Source organism: Bos indicus x Bos taurus, chromosome 2, assembly GCF_003369695.1.
Source record: "Bos indicus x Bos taurus breed Angus x Brahman F1 hybrid chromosome 2, Bos_hybrid_MaternalHap_v2.0, whole genome shotgun sequence".
Lineage (NCBI taxonomy): Eukaryota > Metazoa > Chordata > Mammalia > Artiodactyla > Bovidae > Bos > Bos indicus x Bos taurus.
Genome location: NC_040077.1, coordinates 26,423,245 through 26,444,238, shown reverse-complemented (window position 1 = coordinate 26,444,238; position 20,994 = coordinate 26,423,245). Strand labels below are relative to the sequence as shown.

General features: G+C 39.6%; 1 protein-coding gene across 3 annotated transcripts in view; it reads left to right on the top strand.

Annotated features, from left to right (window-relative positions):
- LOC113902854 (kelch-like protein 23) overlaps window positions 1–20,994 on the top strand; it is a 49,787-nt gene that overhangs the window by 6,885 nt on the left and 21,908 nt on the right. The window contains exon 4 of one of the 3 annotated variants that reach the window (XR_003513930.1): window positions 12,756–13,558. The exons of the other annotated variants lie outside the window; for them this stretch is intronic. The gene's annotated coding sequence lies outside the window, so the exon portion shown is untranslated. Of the gene's footprint in view, window positions 1–12,755; window positions 13,559–20,994 lie in introns of those variants that run through there. 3 annotated transcript variants of the gene reach the window in all.

Below are 20,994 nucleotides of genomic sequence, written 5' to 3'. Positions count from 1 at the left end.
TTAATAGGTTAGATTATGTTGAAACACTGTTATAAATTGGGATTTCTCTACAAGTTGAAGCCAGTAACACATGATAAATTATAGATGTTAAAAAAAAAAAAGACTTTCTTCTATAGTTGTTGTAGATCAAGTAATTTGGACCAGATCTTCTACAGATTGCATCTGGAAAGCTGATAGCTGAACAGATTTTTTAAATATCTGCTTAAAGACAAGAGAGAGCTGATGATAATAAACAATTACTAAGGAACCCCAAAAACTTAGGTAGTGAGCTGCTTTTACCTGAAAGGGCTGGGCATTCTCTGAATGGCATCTGAGATACTGAGTGGCTGTCTTGACAGTCTTAATGGGACCTGGGGCAAGAGGTATTGAAGTATGAGGACTGCACTGATAAACCCTTGCTCTTTGAATAATGATCCCAAAAGGCTGCGCATGATGTGTAACAGTGACCTGCTTGCTTCTTACTTAACAGAAGTAAGCAGGGCTTCAAAGGGTAGGCAGCTCACTTCTGAATACTCTCAATCCCTGAAATTGGCCTGAAGTTATCTACCATTTTTAGAGTTCCCAGATGCTTGGCTAAAGCAAATTTGAACTGTCTTATGAGGAAGTTACTATCCTTAGTATGGTGAGCAGTCTTATCAGGTAACCCCCCATAATCTCTGTAAGCTGGTCTTGGCTCTGTGTGTGTGGAGAAGGTCTATCACCTTCTAATCAATGCATTACCACAAAGATGATGGGATATATTATTAATGTGTCTATCATTGTATCAGATTCTTACGCTGATCTTAAGAAACTCTCTCCCTTGGTGATTTTGAAGAAGCAAGCTGCCATGTTGTGAACTGGCCTTCCGAGAGGGCCACGTGGCAAACAACTGAGGGTGGCCTCTAGCTAATAACAAGAAGTAGGTCCTGGGTCCAAAAGTCTGCAGAGAACTGAGTACTGCAACCATGTGAGTCTGAATAGTGGAACCTTAGCTGAGATCACAGCTCAGGCTAACAGCTTGATTTAGCCTTGTAAGAAAGACCCTGAAACAGGCCCTTTTGAGCTATGCCTGGACTCCTGATCTACGGAATATTGTTCAGTTGCTAAGTTGTGTCTGACTCTTTGTGACCCCATGGACCACAGCATGCCAGACTTCCCTGTCCACCATCTCCCAGAGTTTGCTTAGGCTTGTGTCCATTGAGTTGATGATGCCATCCAAACATCTTATCCTCTGTCATCCCCATCTCCTGCCTTTGATTTTTCCCAGCATCAGGGTCTTTTCCAATGAGTCAGCTCTTCACATCAGGTGGCGAAAGTATTGGAGCTTCAACTTCAGCATCAGTCCTTCCATTGAATATGCAGGGTTAATTTCCTTTAGGATTGACAGGTTTGATCCCCTTGCTGTCCGAGGGACTCTCAAGAGTCTTCTCTAGCACTACAATTCAAAAGCGTCAACTCTTTAGTGCTCAGCCTTCTTTATGGTCTGACTCTCACATCAATACATGACTGTTGTCTTTGCTTTTTAATACACTGTCTAGGTTTGTCATAGCCTTCCTTTCAAGGAGCAGGCATCTTTTAATTTTGTGGCTGCATTCACCATCTGCAGTGACTTTGGAGTCCAAGAAAATAAAATCTGTCACTGCTGCTTTTTCCCCTTCTGTTTGCTGTGAAATGATGGAATTAGGTGCCATGATCTTAGTTTTTTGAATGTTTAAGCCAGCTTTTTCACTCTTCTTTCACCATCATCAAGAGGCTCTCTAGTTCCTCTTCACTTTCTGCCATTAGAGTGGTATCATCTGCATATCTGAGGTTATTGATATTTCTCCTGGCAATTTTGATTGCAGCTTGTGACTTACCCAGCCTGGCATTTTGCATGATGTACTCTGCATATGAGTTCAATAAACAGGGTGACAATATACAGCCCAATTTTGAATCAATCAAATTGTCAGGTTGTTCCATGTAACGTTCTGTTGCTTCTTGACCTACATACAGGTTTCTCAGGAGATGGAAGGTAATCTGGTATTCCCATCTCTGATAATTTGCCACAGTTTGTTGTGATCCACACAGTCAAAGGCTTTAGTGTAGTCAATGAAGCAGAAATAGATGTTTATCTGGAATTCCCTTGCTTTCTCTATGATCCAACGAATGTTGGCAGTTTGGCCTCTGGTACCTTTGCCTTTTCTAAACCCAACTTGTACATCTGGAATTTTTCAGTTCACATACTCCCGAAACCTAGCTTGAAGGATTTTCAGCATAAACGTGCTAGCATGTGAAATGAGTGCACTTATCCAGTAGTTGGAACATTCTTTGGCACTGCCCTTCTTTGGAAATGGAATGAAAACTGACCTTTTCCAGTCCTGTGGCCACTGCTGAGTTTTCCAAATTTTCTGACATATTGAGTGCAGCACTTTAACAGCATCATCTTTTAGGATTTGAAATAGCTTAACTAGAATTCCATCGCCTCCGCTAGCTTTGTTTATAGTAAGACCCGCATGGTTTCACACTCTAGGATGTCTCATTCCCTAGGTGAGTGACCATACCTTTGTGTTTATCCCGGTCATTATAGAACATATGAGATAATGTACATTGTTTGAATATGCTAAGTTTGTGGTAATACTGTTTGTAGCAATGCCAAATTAATGCAGTAGGTTGCAAAATCTAAACAGTTTTCTAAGTATATTGTAGGGCACATGGTAAAAAGTAGCCACTACTACTACTACTACTACTACTAAGTTGTTTTAGTCGTCTCTGACTCTGTGCGACCCCATAGACGGCAGCCCACCAGGCTCCCCCGTCCCTGGGATTCTCCAGGCAAGAACACTGGAGTGGGTTGCCATTTCCTTCTCCAATGCATGGAAGTGAAAAGTGAAAGTGAAGTCGCTCAGTCGGGTCTGACTCTTAGCGACCCCATGGACTGCAGCCTACCAGACTCCTCCATCCATGGGATTTTCCAGGCAAGAGTACTGGAGTGGGGTGCCATTGCCTTCTCCAAAAAGTAGCCACACCAATAGATAAAAATGAACACCAGCAGAGGCTTTTACTTAAACGTATCTGCATGAGCTTCAGGAATTGGAGTTTTCAGACACTAATCTTATGAGAATTTTGGCACAGCTGAAAATTACATAATTTGGAAATACTAGAACTAAAATTACCATGACTAAAATTAGAATCTTGATGGATGGATTTGATAATAGAACAGGCATAGCTCAAGAGAGAACTAGTGAATAAACACAAGTTAGAAAATACACGAATACGGTAGAGAAAGACAAAACAATGAAAAGGCAGAAGAGAAATTAAGAGGTAGAAGATATAGCAAGATCTAACATAGGAAATTGGTGTCTTGGGAAGAAAGAAGAAAATGAAACAAGCAGTATATTTGAAGATAATGACTGAGAACCTTATAAAGCTGATGAAAGACATCAAACCACACGTTCAAGAGTTCTTATGAACCCCAAACAGGAAAATGAAAACCACATGAAATCACATCCTTTTAAAACTACCAATAATCTATGATGGAAAAAGCATAAAGCAACTAGAGGGGGGAAAAAGATGACTTTGAAAGGAGTAATTTATAACAGCTGATATTTTCTTTTTTTCCTTAAATGTTTGATAAAGTAGAAGAGTGAAGACATCTAGACCTGGAGTTCTCTTTATTGGAAGATTTTTAACTACTCGTTCAATTTCCTTAATTGTTTATAGATTCAGGTTGTATAGTATTTCTTGAGTAAGCTTTGGCAGTGTGTGACAGTGTTTGTTATCTTTTGCTGAATAGTAAATTACCTCAGAATTTGACAGGTTACAACTCAGCATTAGTTATCTCACAGTTTCTTTGGCACAGGGGCACTTAACTGGGTTATTCTGGCTCAGGATCTCAGGTCAGGATGTCCCCTCCAGCTCTAGTCATATGAAAGCTTGACTAGAGCTGAAGGATCTGCTTGCAAGGTGGCTGGCTTACACAGTTTTTGGCAGGAAGCCTCAGTTTCTCACTGATTGTTTTTAGGAATCTCAACTTTTTGCTGACTGTTGGCAGAAGGTCTCAATTTCCAACCACGTGGGTGTCTTCAAAGTGTTGCTTGAATGTCCTAAAGGCATAGTTTCCTGCCAAGTGACCAATCCAAGAAAGAGGGCAAAGAGGAAACCACAGTGCCTTTGTGACGTAGTCTCAGAAATCAAACGTCATCAATTCCACCATGTTTTATTTGTTAAACCAGTACAAAGTCAGGCCCACAGTCAAAGGGAGGGGAATTAAACTCTACTTTTGAGGGAGGAGTTGAAGGGTGTTGGATATGCTTTTAAGCCAGTAAAGTGTCTCTCAAGGACTTTGTCCGTTTCATGTGAAATTTATGGGCATAAAGTTTTTCGTAATACTGCCCTATCAGTCCTTTAATTTTGCAGTGAACACATGGATACCTGCTGTCTAGATTTTACATTAACATTTTACTCTGCTTATTTTATCACATTCCTGTCCATTCCTCTATCTAGCCATCTTTTTAATGTTTTTCTTCTTCCTCTTTTAACATAAGCATTTTTTGTCCCCTTTCCTTTGTTTCCCAGTGTAAAAAAACTGTGTGCTTCTCTGGCTTCAATTGGAACTTAGATCTTTTCCAGCTCTGTGTGACCTCTGGGAATAACCTAATTTGTGATGGTCTTGGGATCATTCTTTGCCAGACTTACAGTGTTTCACCCTACGCATGTGTGTCTTAGTCACACCATAGAGTCAAGGGGACAGTTCCTCCTACACATTTCTGAAACTCTTTCTCCATTTAGCTCCTTCCTGTCTGGTACTCTGTCCTACAAATTGCAGCCAGTTCAACCTCCCCAAACTTACCTCCAACTCCTCGACTCAGTGAAACTACTGTGGTCTGCTTGGGATTCCCCTTGCCTGCACCTCAGGCTGGAAAATGTCTCCAGGCAGAAATGCAGGCAATTATAGGACTTACCTCATTTGTTTTCTCTTCTCTTATGGATCACATTCCTGTGCTGCCTGTTGTTCAGTGCCTGGAAACTCCTATTTCATATATTTTGTCAAGTTTTCTTATTGTTTATAGTGGGGTGGTTAGACCAGTCCCAGTTCCTCCAGAAACAGAAATTGTAGTATCTCATTTTTAATTCCTAATTTAACGTGATTAAAAGCTCTGCTCTAGGTTAGACCAATTTGAATTCTAGCCCTGGATTGGGCTAATCCTGGCCTCCAAACATCTCAATTTTCTTATCCTTTATGTGGAGATGATAATGGTACCTGCCACCCCTAAGATTGTTGTAAAGATATACTGAATTGGACATGCTAGTAGCTTATTATGGCTGCTCTTAACAAAGTAACACAACCTGGGTAGCTTAAAACACTCACAGTTCCAGAGGCTAAAAACGCAGACAGTTTCACTGGGCTGAAACTGGGTGTCAGCAGGGCAACCCTCCATTGAAGACTTGAGGGGAGAATCTGTTGTTTCTTCCAGCTTCTAGTGGCTGCCTGCTCTCTTTGGCTGTGGCTGCATCATCTTCCCAGTCTTTACCTTCATGACCACATTGCTGTCTCCTCTTCTGTCTATGTCAAGTCTCCCTCTGCCCTGTTCTTATAAGGACACTTTTAATTGCATTCAGAGCCTAACTAGATAATCCAGGACAATCTCCCCAAGTCAGAATCCTTAACTTCCATCTCTAAAGACCCATTTTCCTTACTGTTCACTCGCTCGGTCGTGTCCAACTCTTTGCGACCATTTGTGGGTTCCAGGGAACATTTATGGGCTCCAGGGAACATTTATGGGTTCCAGGGATTAGGACTTGATATCTTTTGGTGGCCATTATTCAGCCTATTACGGGTAATAAAGCATTTTGCACACAATCAATCAGTGCTAGTAGTCAATATATTTAGCAACTACTACAGCACAGGAACCAGCTAATAAAAACAGAAGTGCCAAACAAGAATGGATGCTGGCCACAACCATAACAGTGTCTGGATCTGAATAGAAGTGTTGCACTTGTCGTTTATGCCAGCACCTCACACACGTAGTATATACTCAATGTTAGTTCACTGAGGTCCAACTTTATTAAGTTAGTTCTATTTCCTATTTTTTAAATGTCTGGACATGTCCTTTGCTCATTTATGTATAAGATCTGTGTTCTGCTTATCTGTTTTTCTGAGCACTTTGTATATGGAAGATACTAATATTGTTATATCTGTGATAAATATTGTTTGTATTATATTAATATTGTGTTCATCTTTTCTAAACTTGTTTTATTATTTCTAGATAATTTGTTCTTAATCTTTATTTAAAAATATAAACGTCTAAATTTAGTATGTGCCTTATTATCCATTAGATTATGTTAGATTTAATGAAACAAATATATTGATACACACTAATTAGGATTTTTTAAAGGTAGTATTCTTGTTCTCTAAAAATTTTCCTTTGAAAGCAAAAGAATCTCTGTTTCCCTCAAAGCTAAGCAGATTTTCCATGGCCAATTTTATTATACTAAACTGTGAGCTTATAGAGATGCTAGAATTAAAAATAGAAATTAAGAAAGACTATTAATATCATAATAGGATTGGGCAGAGAAGTAGAGGAACTTCCTGTTCTTCAAAGGAGACTCTAGGATAGCCGTGGTAGGCAGAATTCTAAAATGGTCCCTGAGATGTCCCATGCCCTGGTGTACATGCTAAACATAATCCTTAGTACTGTGAATTTGATGTATTTTACCACTATGATTAGGTTATGGTTTATGGCAAATTGACTTTAAAGTAGAATGTCTGGGTTGGACCTGACCTAAACACACGAGCCCTTTAAAAGCAGAGAGTTTTCCTGGCTGGTAGCGGAAAAGGAAGTCAGTGATTCAAACCACAAGAAAGATTCAACATGCCCTGGCTGGTTTAAAGATGGAAGAAGGCATATAATGAGGAATGTGGACAGCCTATAGAGCTGAGAGCAGCCTCTGGCTGACAGCCAACAAAGAAACAGGGACTACAATCCTACAATAAACTGCAAGGAAATGAATTCTGCCACCAGTCATGCGAGTCTGGAAGAGGACTGTGAGCCCCAGATGAGAAACACAGCCCAGGCTGGCACCTTGATTTCAGCCTGCTGAGACCCTGAGCTGAGAACCCAGCCACACTGCCCAGATTTTTGACCTACAGATACTTGTGACAATGTTTTTGTGTTGTTTTAAACTGCTAAATTTGTCTTAATTTGTTACATAGCAGTAAAAACTAACACAATAGCTAATCTCAAGGAAAAGTCTGATTTTCATACACATAGCTCTTTTGTAATTATGTGTTTGGCAATTTAAACTATAAAGTAACAAATTACTTTTTATTCTTCTGACCAGACACTGAACATCATTGTGACCTATGGAGAGATGCTCCTAAAAATGTCTCTGCCTTTGAGAGTTTAACAGGGACTTAATTTTTCCTGCTAATGTGTTTTCTAATTTTTTATAATGTGACTTTACTTCTTTAAAAAGAAAAATAAATTTAAAGAAATCAAGACCTCCTGAGACAGAGCACACCCTGTAACCCTAAGCTGTTCACACAGGACTGGCTGCACGTAATTTGTGAGACCCAGAACACAGTGAAAATATGAAACCTCTTGTTCAAAGATTATTACGGATTCCAAGACAGCAAAGCATTAAACCAAGAGTGGGATCCTACTGACTGCACAGGTCACACATGCAGCCAAATCTGTGCCCAGACCTTCTCCAGCAACTTCCAGATAAAAACTTTGCCAAGCACTGCTTACTACTGTCCAGACGCCCCAGTGCTGCTTCACTGCTTGGGTGACATTTGCAAAGTAATTGCTTATAATGTCACTATACACCAAATCCTTTCAGAATTTTCCCCAAATGTGTTTGTATATATGTATGTGTGTGTGTGTCTATTATATATGTGTATATATATATGTGCTCTTTGATATAGATGGATTATTCTTATAATTGTCATATTGCTTTTATCACTTAAAATTATAGCCTAAGTATTTACCTGTATTAATATTCTTTAAGGTTAAAATTTTTAATTTAAATGTACATTTTTGCACTTTAAATGGAATGAAGAGATTAAAAAAGAAAGAATGGTAAAGAGGAAGGAAGAAAAGAAAAGAGGGAGGGAGGGAAGTTGGGAGGAAGGAAAACAGGAAAGATCCTTGTCCTTTAAGGAATCCATATAATAAAAGAACAGTATTGAAGTCTGACATGGTTACTGTATTAGGAAGGTATAAGCTACAAGCTATTAGGAAAGTATACGCTATAAACTACTGTATTAGGAAAGTATATAACAGGGCTTCCCTATTAGCTCAGTTGGTAAAGAGTCTGCCTGCAATGCAGGAGACCCCCATTTGATTCCTGAGTGGGAAAGATCCACTGGAGAAGTGATAGGCTACCCACTCCAGTATTCTTGGGCTTCCCATGTGGCTCAGCTGGTAAAGAATCTGCCTGCAATACGGGAGACCTGGGTTGGGAAGATCCCCTGGAGAAGGAAAAGGCTACCTACTCCAGTGTTCTGGCCTGGAGAATTCCATGGAGTGTATAGTCCATGGAGTCACAGAGTCTGACATGACTAAGTGACTTTCACTTCACTTCAAGCTACATATGTAATTTAAGTATAAACTTATTTTATTTTCAACTATCTTTTAAAATAGGAATATTGCTCCAATATTTTTATATAAGAAAACAAGCTTGGTAAGGTCACAGAACCAAGTAATAAAAGAATTCTTCAAAACTAGGTGATGTTGAAACAAGAAACATGAACACTAGTCCCAGTTCTAACTGGTAAATAGCTCTGTGATTTTGCTGAATTATTTTGCTTCTCTGGAATTCATTTTACTTTCTGTAAAATGACTAGACTGAGCAAATTTTATCCCTAACTGCCTTCCAGTTCTAAAATTCTGTAATTCTAATGTCATTATGAATCTAAGTGTTCTCTAGTGTTGGCTACAGGGAGCTATCTTCTGTCTATGGTGTGCTGCAGTCCATGGGATTGCAGAGTCAGACACGACTGAACTAACTAGCTATCCTCTAAATAAAGTTAAGTCACCCTATTTTTAAGGCCTTTAGAAGGAGGTTTTCCTTTTACTGCAAAACCATTTTGGGATCAATCTTGCTTTTAATTTTTTAGCATATTAATAGGTCACAGGTTTGAACTCTTCATGTTGCTTAGTTTTCTTGTCTTTGAGCTAAATAACTATGACTTCTTTATCTGATTATCAGAAAGCAGTTTTTATTTTCATGACTCTTCTCTGACCTACTCAAAATCCTCTCTGACCTTTAAGACTGTCCTTGAACTGGACACAGGACTGTATTCAGGATCAAGTCACTGGTTATCTCATTTTGCTCTTACAAGCACTGTCTTTCTTCTCTTTTCCTTTTTTCCTCAGTGTGTATTAGAACAATGCTTTGCTGGGGATCATGTTAAAATACAAATTGTTTTCAATAGTTCTGGGGTGGGACTTGAGCTTCTGCTTTTCTGACACACTCATAGACGAAATACTTCTTAATACTTGGTTGCCACTTGACTGCCTAAGGTGCTGAATCTAGCGGCACTTCCTATAAAGACAATAAAACCCAGAAAGCAGTCTCGACTGGCTTATAGGCCAAGTCCAGGTGCCATAGAAATAACCTGAAAATCAGTTTAGTTCCTACAGGTGAGTCCAACCTGTCTCTCTAAATGAGCAGCCAAAATGTGGTTATGCTCAGGCTTACCTGCCACAGAATAGCCTACCATAGCTCATATGAACTTGATCATCGAAGAAAAGCTCCTAGACAGAAATTAACTGCTAGAGTGGGAACTGGTACGGGCTTTCTCCACTTTGGCACTGTATAGACTTTTGGGGCTGGATGATTTCTTTCTGGGGGCCAGGGGGGGAGTATGTGTTTCTTGTACATTGTAGAATAGCAGCATTCCCGACCTCTACTCACTAGATGCCACTAGCACTCCTCCTGCCAAGTTAGGGTTTCCCTCATAATTCAGTTGGTAAAGAATCCGCCTGCAATGCAGGAGACCACCCTGGTTTGATTCCTGGGTCAGGAAGATCCACTGGAGAAGGGATAGGCTACCTACTCCAGCATTCTTGGGCTTCACTTGTGGCTCAGCTGGTAAAGAAGCCACTGCAATGTGGGAGACCTGGGTTCAATCCTTGGTTTGGGAAGATCTCCTGGAGAAGGGAAAAGTTACCCACTCCAGTATTCTGGCCTGGAGAATTACATGGACTGTGTAGTCCATGGGGTCACAAAGAGTCAGACACTACTGAGCAACTTTCATTTTTGGGCTTCCATGACAGCTCAATTGGTAAAGAATCTGCCTACAATCCAGGAGATCCCAGTTTGATTTCTGGGTTGGGAAGACCTGGTGGAAAAGGGATAGGCTACTCACTCCAGTATTCTTGGGCTTCCCTTGTGGCTCAGCTGGTAAAGAATCCACCTGCAATGTGGGAGACCTGGGTTTGATCCCTGGGTTGGAAAGATCCCCTGGAGAAGGGAACAGCTCCAGTATTCTGGCCTGGAGAATTCCATGGACTGTATTGTATAGTCCATGGAGTCACCGAGAGTTGGACATGACTGAGCGACTTTCACTTCACTGGCAAGTTGTGACAACCAAAAGCATCCCTAGACATTGCCAATAATCCCTGTTTGAGAACCACTTAATGACTAAAAGTCTGTATGCTTTATCCCTGGATGAAGTGAAGATACAGCAATTGTACAGACAGAATACTGCTACTCTTACAGCGACGGATCCAAAATATTTTCCTCTGTGTAATAATTTCCTTATGACCAAGTCCACAGCCTTGTCACATCATAGCAATCACCACCTGAGTGTTTAATATTTTTGATGCCTAACTCAGTCACTTCCTTCATGCATTAGATACATACGAGGCTTCTTTTCCTACCCATGTATTATATGTGCTGTGCTGTGCTAAGTTGCTTCAGTCCTGTCTGGCTCTGTGTGATCCTATGGAGTAGCCCACCAGGCTCCTCTGTGCATGGGATTCTCCAGGCAAGAATACTGGAGTGGGTTGCTGTGCAAGATCCTCCAGGGGATCTTCCCAACCCAGGGATCAAACCTGTGTATCTCACATCTCCTGCATTGGCAGGAGGGTTCTTTACCACTAGCACCACCTGGAAATTCCTATATATTATATGTACTGTGGCACAACAAATCTATTAGTTTCAATCTGCTTTTGTAGTACAAGTACAGTCTTTTATAATATGAGTTATAATTACATCTTTATTCTACTTTTTAAAAAATGTTATCTCTGATATACCCACATATTCATTTACTGTCATAGCATTTGAATTTTTTTTAGCTCCTAGTTTGTACTAGTCCTGAAGGAGAGTTAGAAAAGATCATCACTTATAGTCTCATAAGCTCCTTCCAGGGGACAGCTGGTATGTCACAGGCAGGCCCCAGACTGAGCTCTGCTAATAGTGTGATAATGGGACTGGAATTTATAGCCGCTTCCTACCCTTATTATGAGATATGCTTTTTTCTTTCAGAAGATGAGAGGGAGAGCCCTTTGCTGACTTAACAATCCCACAGCACATCTTTAGATGAGACCAGCTGTAGGGAATATATTAATAGTAATTAATTGCCTTGACTCTTACCTAAAACCCTATCATTTTTGTACCTTCTGATGGGTTTCTTTTTCAGGTGGACAGTGTGATGGTTCTGTTGAAGAGAGATTTTTTTGATGTGCTCTACTAGGGCTTATGGAATAATATATTTCTGGCCAAAAGCTAAATCTATCTGACTTATGTCATACAAACTGATATCTATGTGATGATGGTTCATATTGAAACAAAACATTAACATAAATGTTCCTAACACAGACATTCTTAGAAACACTCATTGCTTATTCAAGACATTACTTAGTAAAAAATTAGTTTGTCTTTTATATTCAAATAATAAATTTTCAGATTTATGTTTAAACAACTAGTAAAATATGATTACAATTAAACTAACATTTGTCACATGGGATTTTAAAACTGTACAAACTGGAAAACTTGCTCATTCACATTTTTTTCTACCCCTCTACAGTCATATTCTGGATTTTGTTACATACCAAAAATCTCAACTCTTTTCACAACTTGGTCTATGCAATGTTCTACTTTCCTCAGTTCAATATGAGAATATGTTCTTTTAGGGATTTATTAACAAGTTAACCTTTTTCAGATTTAAATCCAGAAAAATATCCTGTTGCACAATTTTTGAGGGGAGAAAAAGACTACAGTAAGCAAATATTTTGAGAGTCTACTATGTGCAAGAAAGCAAACCTAAATAAAACAAAAACCTGTGGACGTTTAAGAAGTGTAGGACTATGTCTTACAAAGAATGATGTCCTTCAAAGCGTTTACAGTTGATTGAAGGGTGAGATACATATATATGTAATTCATAATTCCCAAGTATGCTTCATAAAGCATCTTAGTAATCAGCATAAAAAGTGTTTAAGTCAAGGAAGGACTAGATGACCATACAGTATTGTGTTTTGTATTTGCTCAATTGATTAACTGTGATAGAAGCTTTATGAAAGAGGTAGACTGTGATCTATACATTAAGCATGGAAAGGACCTGGAAAAATGGAAAGGACTTGATAGAGCTTCCCAGATGAAGGGAATAATGTGAGCCAAGATAGGGGTGGGTACAGCATATTCTTTAGGTAGTGATAATCTATTAATATCTGGCCTACTGAAGTTAAATGTTTACACTGGGGAGTAGTGGAATAAAGCTTTGTAAGTAGGATTTGGCCAATTTATGGACAGATTTGTAAGCTAATCAATGGAGTTTGAATTTCTTCCAGGTACCTCTTAGGAGCAAGTAAAGGGAAGTGATGTCAAGAAAGTTGTGTTCAGGTGGTATGAAAGGTAATGTACAGCTTGGGAGGAAAAGGAAGAGATGACACAGAAAAGTCTTGCAGTAAGTCAAGGTAGAAGTGATAAAGACCTCCTAAGCATGCTGTGAGTGAGAAGGAAAATGAAGAGATATGTCAATCAGATGCAGGCTTCCCTGGTGGCTCGTGGTAAAGAATCCGCCTGCCAAGGCAGTAGACATGGGTTTAATCCCTGATCTGTGAAGAGCCCACATGCTGTGAAGCAACTAAGCCCACACACCACAACTACTGAGCTTTAGAGCCCAGAAGGCACAACCATTGAAACCCGTATGTTTCGAGCCTGCGCTCTACAACAAGAGAAGCCATTGTACTGAGAAGCCAGAGCACTGCAGCCAGAGGGTAGCCTCTGCTCTCCGTAACTAGAGAAGAGCCCATGTGCAGCAGTGAAGAGCCAGCACAGCCAACAATAAATAAATGAATTCATTAATAAAAAAATAAGCCTGATGCTTTGAATTTGAAAATGAAAAAAAGCACAAAACTTTTAGATCATGTTCTGCAGGAAGGCAGTGTCTGTGGATTGTCATTTATATAATTTCTTGAAGAACTCTGAGCCCTGAGCAAATTTTTAAAGCAAATTCTGAAAGTCTTACTTATAATCTGCTCATATTTTCACTGGTATAAAAAATCTTTATTGAGTGCCTGTTATGTGGCAGACACTGTTTTAGGAATACTAGAATGAATGGGGGATATACAATAAACAAAACATAAAATCACTGCTTTCATGGAGTTTATGTTCTAGTAGGAGAAATCTCACAATGAACTAAAAAATATGCAAAATATATGATATCATAGATGGTAATAAGGATTATGCATTAAAGCTGGGAAGGGGAATAGGGAATAACAGGTAGGATGTGGAGATAATTTTAAATAGGTTGGTAAAAAAAAAAAAAGGCCTTGTTGGGAAGTTGATATTTGAGCAAAAAATCCAGTAGAGGTGAGTGACCAGATCATATAGTATTTTTGGGAACAGAGCTGGGCAGGCAAAAGGAATAGCTAGCAGTGAGACCCTGAGGCAACCCATTCCTGGTGAGGGGAGAAGCTGGCCTGGGTAAGGGGGTGCTGGAGATCCTTGTAAGTACTTTGATTTTTACTGAATGAAATAGAGAATCATTGGACAGTTTTAATCTGTGACTGAGGAGAGTATCAGTCTGTTTTGGTTGATTTGAGCCAGTGCTCTTACTTTTTCTGGGTCCCTGCTGGCTCAGATGGCAAAGAATCTGCTGCAGTGTGGGAGACCCAGGTTTGATCCCTGGGTAGGGAAGATCCCCTGGATAAGGGAACGGCTACCCACTCCAGTATTCTTGCCTGGAGAATTCTAAGGACAGAGGAGCCTGACGGGCTATGTAGTCCATGGGGTCCCAAAGAGACAGACACGACTGTGTGACTAACACTTTCAGCCAGAATAGCTTCCCTGGTGGCTCAGACTGTAAAGTTCCGCCTGTGGTAGGAGACCTGAGTTCAATTCCTGGATCAAGAAGTTCCCCTGGAGAAGGGAATGGCAACCCACTCAAGTAGTCTTCCCTGGAGAATCCCATGGTACTTTCTCTAGCCAGAAGAATTGGGTTTCTTTTTTTTTTTTCTAATTGAAAAAGATCCTAGTTTATTATCTTCTTCCATGTATTAATTTTATCTGAAATTTAGCTTTAACTGTGGTACCGGGCCTAGATCTGATAGATAGCGTGCCTGATGAACTATGGATGGAGGTTCATGACATTGTACAGGAGACAGGGATCAAGACTATCCCCATAGAAAAGAAATGCAGAAAAGCAAAATGGCTGTCTCGGGAGGCCTTACAAATAGCTGTGAAAAGAAGAAAAGCGAAGAGGAAAGGAGAAAAGGAAAGATATAAGCATCTGAATGCAGAGTTCCAAAGAACAGCAAGGAGAGATAAGAAAGCCTTCCTCAGCAATCAATGCAAAGAAATAGAGGAAAACAACAGAATGGGAAAGACAGAGATCTCTTCAAGAAAATTAAAGATACCAAGGAAACATTTCATGCAAAGATGGGCTCAATAAAGAACAGAAATGGTATGGACCTAACAGAAGCAGAAGATATTAAGAAGAGGTGGCAAGAATACATGGAAGAACTATACAAAAAAAGATCTTCATGACCAAGATAATCATGATGGTGTGATCACAAACCTAGAGCCAGATATCCTGGAATGTGAAATCAAGTGGGCCTTAGAAAGCATCACTATGAATAAAGCTAGTGGAGGTGATGGAATTCCAGTTGAGCTATTTCAAATCCTGGAAGATGATGCTGTTAAAGTGCTGCACTCAATATGCCAGCAAATTTGGAAAACTCAGCAGTGGCCACAGGACTGGAAAAGCTCAGTTTTCATTCCAATCCCAAAGAAAGGCAATGCCAAAGAATGCTCAAACTACCGCACAATTGCACTCATCTCACACGCTAGTAAAGTAATGCTCAAAATTCTCCAAGCCAGGCTTTAGCAATATGTGAACCGTGAACTTCCAGATGTTCAAGCTGGTTCTAGAAAAGGCAGAGGAACCAGAGATGAAATTGCCAACATCCGCTGGATCATGGAAAAAGCAAGAGAGTTCCAGAAAAACATCTATTTCTGCTTTATTGACTATGCCAAAGCCTTTGACTGTGTGGATCACAATAAACTGTGAAAAGTTCTGAAAGAGATGGGAATACCAGACTACCTGACCTGCCTCTTGAGAAACCTGTATGCAGGTCAGGAAGCAAGAGTTAGAACTGGGCATGGAACAACAGACTGATTCCAAATAGGAAAAGGAGTACATCAAGGCTGTGTATTGTCACCTTGCTTATTTAACTTATATGCAGAGTACATCATGAGAAACGCTGGACTGGAAGAAACACAAGCTGGTATCAAGATTGCTGGGAGAAATATCAATAACCTCAGATATGGAGATGACACCACCCTTATGGCAGAAAGTGAAGAGGAACTAAAGAACCTCTTGATGAAAGTGGAAGAGGGGAGTGAAAAAGTTGGCTTAAAGCTCAAGATTCAGAAAACTAAGATCATGGCATCTGGTCCCATCACTTCATGGGAAATAGATGGGGAAACAGTGTCAGACTTTATTTTTGGGGGGTCCAAAGTCACTGCAGATGGTAACTGCAGCCATGAAATTAAAAGACGCTTACTCCTTGGAAGGAAAGTTATGACCAGCCTAGATAGCATATTGAAAAGCAGAGACATTACTTTGCCAAAAAGGTCCATCTAGTCAAGGCTATGGTTTTTCCAGTGGTCATGTATGGATGTGAGAGTTGGACTGTGAAGAAAGCTGAGTGCCAAAGAATTGATGCTTTTGAAGTGTGGTGTTGGAGAAGACTTGAGAGTCCCTTGGACTGCAAGGAGATCCAACCAGTCCATTCTGAAGGAGATCAACCTTGGGATTTCTTTGGAAGGAATGATGCTAAAGCTGAAACTCCAGTACTTTGGCCACCTCGTGCGAAGAGTTGACTCACTGGAAAAGACTCTGATGCTGGGAGGGATTGGGGGCAGGAGGAGAAGGGGACGACAGAGGAGGAGATGGCTGGATGGCATCACTGACTCGATGGATGTGAGTCTGGGTGAACTCTGGGACCTGCTGATGGACAGGGAGGCCTGTGTTCTGTGATTCATGGGGTCGCAAACAGTCGGACATGACTGATCGACTGAACTGAACTATGGCACCCAAAAACATATCCTCAGTGAAGCACTGTCTTTTAAATGACCCTCCCTCCAAATGTAGTAAGCTAGTTCCTATTTTGAGAATGAACCAGTGGTCTTTCATATGTTTTTTGAACAAGTACCCCAAAAGTAACATATGGACTCACTTCTACATTTTTAGATTGATATTGAAAACTTTTCATTGTAAGTTTAAACATTTTCCAAGGTTATAACTTCTAGAATATTATAAATAATGACTTTTTAGTAGGCTTTAAAATAACACTTTAAAATCTATTTAGTGAAAGGTAACTATAATTATTTGAAACCTACCATGATTCCTTTAAAAATACATAGACAAGTTGTTCTTTAACAGTGAGGGATTTTTATCTTATTCTTTTTTAAAGATTTATTATTTATTGTTGGCTGTGTGGACCTTGGTTGCTGCATGCAGGCTTTCTCTAGTTGCGGCCAGGGGGGCTATTTTTCATTGTACTGTGCGGGCTTTTCACCGCAGTGGCTTCTCTTTTTTCGGAGCGGTCTTCAGTAGCTGCAGCTTGCAGGCTCTCGAGTGCTGAGTAATCATGGTGCACAGGCTTAGCTGCTCCAAGGCATATGGGGTCTTCCCAGACCAAAATTCGAACTGGTATCCCTTGCATTGCCAGGTGGATTCTTAACCAATGGACCATCAGAGAAGCCCTCTTTTTTTTTTTTCTCTCGAGCTCATGTTTCCATTCTCCCAGAGAATGTTGTCCTACTAAAAATATAGGCAGTCCTCATAGGAAAATTTGCAAAATTATCATGCAAAATAATCTTTGTAATCAGTAAGAACAACTGTGATTGTCCTGTGACCTTCAAGTTTTTTTTGTCAAGATATTAAAAACTGACTGGTATCAGAAGACAGTTTCTATACGTTTCCTATAAATGTATCGGAAAATGAAAAACAGTAGGACCAATATTTACTTGGTGTACTTCCCTGGTATCTCAGGCTGTAAAGAATCTGCCTGCAATGCAGGAGACCCGGGTTCAGTTCCTTCTCCTGGAAGGATCCCCTGAAGAAAATGGCAACCCACTCCAGTATTCTTGCCTGGAGAATTCCATGGACAGAGAAGCCTGGTGGGCTACAGTCCATGGGGTAGAAAGAATCGGACACGACTGAGCAACTGACACACACACACACTGCAATTAGAAACATTGGAAATAAAAGTATAAGTTTTTTTGTAAAACATTTATTAAGAATAAAGAGTTTTCACCGCCTTCTTTTTGTCCTATAACTTACAATAGAGAGTGATCATGTTTCTATGCCTTAGTGAATTGTCTTATTTCTAAAGTTGGATCAGCTTCCAACATTTTATCCTTTGCACTTGCAATGTTGTGACATATCTCCAAGAGTTCTTTTGAAAGTGAAAATTTTTACCAGCGTTACTTCTTCTAGGACACTGTTATCCTTTTTTTTCAACAACAACCACTTTCCTCTTTAAGTCAGAAAGTTCACCTGCACCGAGTTCAGCTGGCTGCAATCTGGTCTTTTCACTGGTGGCACGGTCAACATTCCCACGCTCAGCCCTCTCTCCTGGAACTTCATTATGCTAAATTCAAGCTCTGCTTTTGGCAATATCACTCTTACTTCTTTGCTACGTTTTCATTTTCGTTGTCCAGTGCCCTCTTTCAATCATCTATTTTTGTAAAATACTGTGCAGATTTATCACAGACAGGAGGCAAGACAACTAGAAGCTTTGTTGTCTGTCTGTGAACTGAATAACAGATGCACGCTGACCAATCACAATGGACTTTGAAAGAAGAGACGTGATTGGTCGCTAACCATGATGCTCACCTGTTACTTATGCAGTGATTTGTGGACTGAAGAGCTAGAGGACAAAATTTCTATTTTATGCAATTAAAGTTATTAAAAATACACAAGAGTAATTAAAACTTGAACCCTGTTTGATGGATTGGTGTTATTTAACAAAATGGTGGTAACTGAAATTCATGCATATTGGAAACATTCAAAGAAAGTATCATCTATATGTTTTTATACTTGAAAATCTTACTACCTTTTAAACTTCTCTGAACAAATATGTACATAAATTAGAATTTTAACTATTTTATGTTCTTGATTCTCAAGTAGTAAAAAAATTTCTAGGCTGATTAAAAGTCAGACACCACTGAGCGACTGAACTGAACTGATTATTATAATTAACCAAACAACATAAAGACGCTTAAATTAAATCAAAAGTAAAAATTTATCAAAAATTATTTCAGTCTGATGAATTGGGCTATTTTCCTTTCATTTAGACCATGTATCTTGGCTAACTATTGCTTCCTGCTGGCATGAGACAGACTTTAGGATCAGTGATATTCCTGTTTTTCATTTCTATAGATACAGTTCCTGAGAAAATGTGTTCACACAGACAACAAGATAGGAATGAGAGGAATTTTATTATAGCAGTGCTATTCATTTCATGGATTCTTTCCAAGTTATTTGTCAAAAATGCTCTTTGACTTTTGTTGAAAACAAGGAACTGGAAACCTTCTGACTTGTGAAAGCACTTGTTGCCCAGTCATCAGAATGTTTATTTTCCAGGAAGCATACCCAGAAGGCTTTGCCAAGATGTAGCAACTCCAGGGGAGCCCCATGTACCTGTGCTGATTTTATACCATACAATTCCTGAGACTGTCCACATAGCAATCTGAGTGGAATGAGCTGGAATTGTGCAGTGCACAACTTATACAGCTGTATTCAGTGGCTTTATAAATTATACCTTTTTTTTTTTTACTTAACATCAACTCATCTTAATGAGTAGCTTAAATGAAGTACACAAAATTTTCTGTATATACTGGCACATTTATATGTATTGATAATGCTATCACAATTAGCATACCAAACATTTAACAATGTAGCAACATTTAGTGGAAAGATGTACTAATAAGGTTAAAAACAACAAAGTTGTTATTTTTATAAACTGTCTTTTGAAAAGTACAGTGTGATGTCCAAAGGATTCCAACTCCATGCCAATCTCAGTATCTGCCACGAGTCTTTCATGTCTCATCTTATGGTGGCTCTTTATTTCCCTAAGACTTGGATTCACAGATGGCATGGTTGTTTTCTTGAACAGTGTCATTAATTTATTTGATTTATGAATGCTAATTATATATTTCTGAGTGCATCGCATCTATTAGAATTTGCAGTGGATTTCTGATAAAGCGTGTAGTAAAGAGGAACTGCTCTTGCTCATACCGTTCTGTTGGCAGGCTGCTCTTCTTCTGGCAGGTTGAAGCAGTCTACTCTATGCTGATATGCACTTTTTTGGGCTCTTTTCTTTTAGTTATAGTAGACATGTAGCTGATATATACTTTTAAGCAGTAATTCAAAACCAACGAATGTCAGGCAGTGAAAGCAAAAGTATTAGCTGGGCTCTGCAGCAATCTGAAATAACTACACAAATGACAGTATAGTAGTGAATTCTGTTATTCGAGAATCATTTGTTACATGTTTACAAGCTATTATGATTCTAGAAGCCCTCCTTTGAGTTAGATAGAGCCTGTACTTACTGTATAACAAAGAGCATCATGCCACAAACAGCCACACTTCCATCTTCAATCAGTCACAATTGTGTCCTCGAATGACAACACCAACAGTGACATCACTCCTCATTATGAAGGACAAACTTTAATTACAATTAACTACAAAGTTTGTAATTTTGGAAGAAATGTTAATCAGATACTAATTTTCAAATTGAGGTTGTGATAGAGGAGTGCAAATATCCTTTCATTATGGGCTTCTCTGGTGGCTCAGATGGTAAAGAATCTGCCTGCCATGCAGGAGACCCATGTTCGATCACTGGATTGGGAAGATCCTCTGGAGAAGGGAATGGCAACCCACTCCAGTATTCTTGGCTGGAGAATTCTACGGTCAAAGGAGTCTGGCGGGCTACAGTTCATGGAGTTGCAAAGAGATGGACACGACTGAGCAACTAACATATACACTCACACTTTTTCATTATAATAGTTAATATTTATATACCACATCCTAAGTATTTTCATGGTCATTTGATTAGTTGCTAAGTCATGTCTGATGCTTTGCACCCCGTAGACTGCAGTGCGCCAGACTTCCCTGTCCTTCACCATTTCCCATAGTTTGCTCAAACTCATGTTCATTGAATCGGTGATGCTATCCAACCATCTCATCCTTGGTCTTCCCCTTTTCCTCCTGCCCTCAATCTTGCCCAGCATCAGGGTCTTCTCCAATCAGTTGGCTCTTCGCATTAGGCAGCCGAAGTATTGGAGCTTCAGTTTCAGCATCAGTCATAATTTTGCTTTATCTTTCCAGTAACCTTATGTTAGTTGAGAAAGTACTGATATTTTCTTTTACGAGTCAGAAAATTAAGGATCTGAGAAGCTCAGTTAAGCTACATGATAGATAAGTGACACAGGAGAATATTAAGCCTGAAAAAGATCTCATATACATTTCTTCTCTACTAAACTGTTTACCAAATGTTGAGATAGTAAATCTTT